This window comes from Cydia strobilella, chromosome 16 (assembly GCF_947568885.1).
Source record: "Cydia strobilella chromosome 16, ilCydStro3.1, whole genome shotgun sequence".
In the NCBI taxonomy this organism is placed as follows: domain Eukaryota; kingdom Metazoa; phylum Arthropoda; class Insecta; order Lepidoptera; family Tortricidae; genus Cydia; species Cydia strobilella.
Window position 1 is genome coordinate 15,856,931 of NC_086056.1, and position 1,179 is coordinate 15,858,109.

Consider the following 1,179-nt stretch of genomic DNA (forward strand, 5'->3'; position numbering starts at 1 on the left):
GCATTTAGGAGCGAGTAGAATAGGCAACCTGCGGGCTGGGACACTGCGGGTAGATCCACTGGATTTGTACAAGTGGATCTACCCGCAGTGTATCTGAAGTTCCATTCGCACCGTCAGGTGACGCCACATAACGAGGAAAAGTGGAATGGAGTGGAAAAAAGCAGCAGGAGTGTGTAATGCGAAAACTAAAAAAAAACTGTGGCAAAAATGAGAACTTTCGTGTTCATACTTTCATTTAATTATCGAACAATTAATGTTAGCTAGTAGTAGCGCACATAGTGAATACAGGATTCTCCATTTAAGTGAATAAAATATTGGTATTTTTGTGAATATGAGTGTAGTGGCTGACTCCTAACTTAGTACAAAATGTAAAATATGTAAAAACATGCTTTTCCTGTTACTGTATGTCGAAATAAGGTATATTAAATACAGATGCCATTAAAAGTTTCTTTATTGTACTTTCAAATCACTTTCAATTTACACTTATTTTTCACAAATCCAAATTTTTCAGTTTTACTTCTGTCAGCTCTGTAACAAAAAAAAAGACGCTTTTAAAATACATGGTAATCAACTAATCATTAAAATACAGCACGCAGGATGCAAAAGCTTTCCCGAAAATATGAAATAAAAATGCAAAAAGAGTCTCTCCGGCGGGGAATCGAACCCCGGTCTCCCGCGTGACAGGCGGGGATACTTACCACTATACTACCGAAGATGTTGGTGTCATTGTCGAAATTACATGTCATAGTCTTGAATACGCAAAAACCGTGATAAAATTGAAATGTTTGTTTTCAGAGTTCGCCAATAAAAAAGAAAAGATAAGACGAAGGTCAAATATGTCTCAGTAGTCTCAGTTTTAAATGATTCACGGTTAGTTTCACTAGACTTATATAGACCGTTTTGTTTTCGAGCTCCCGATATTTCGACGCAGTTACATGCATCTTGTTGAAGATAGCGGGTGGGTACAAAAGGTAATCACGGTCCATATTCCGGTCAATATAAGTCTATGTCATCTCTCATCTGTTTCTTGTTTTCATTTTAAGGAAACTACAAATAACATTTTTGCCTGTCGCAATGTTTCACACATATCGCAAGCGTAGTTTCTTTCTAAACTACTAACTTGCCCTGAGTATGTCCAGTTCAGCTCGCAGCGCTTCCCTCGTATACGCCAGCCGCACG

General features: G+C 38.2%; 1 non-coding gene across 1 annotated transcript; it reads right to left on the bottom strand.

Moving 5' to 3' along the window:
• Window positions 1-643: 643 nt before the first annotated feature.
• On the bottom strand, window positions 644-715 carry Trnad-guc (transfer RNA aspartic acid (anticodon GUC)). Its single transcript has one exon. It is a non-coding gene; the product is annotated as a tRNA-Asp (tRNA).
• Between the last annotated feature and the right edge of the window lie 464 nt (window positions 716-1,179).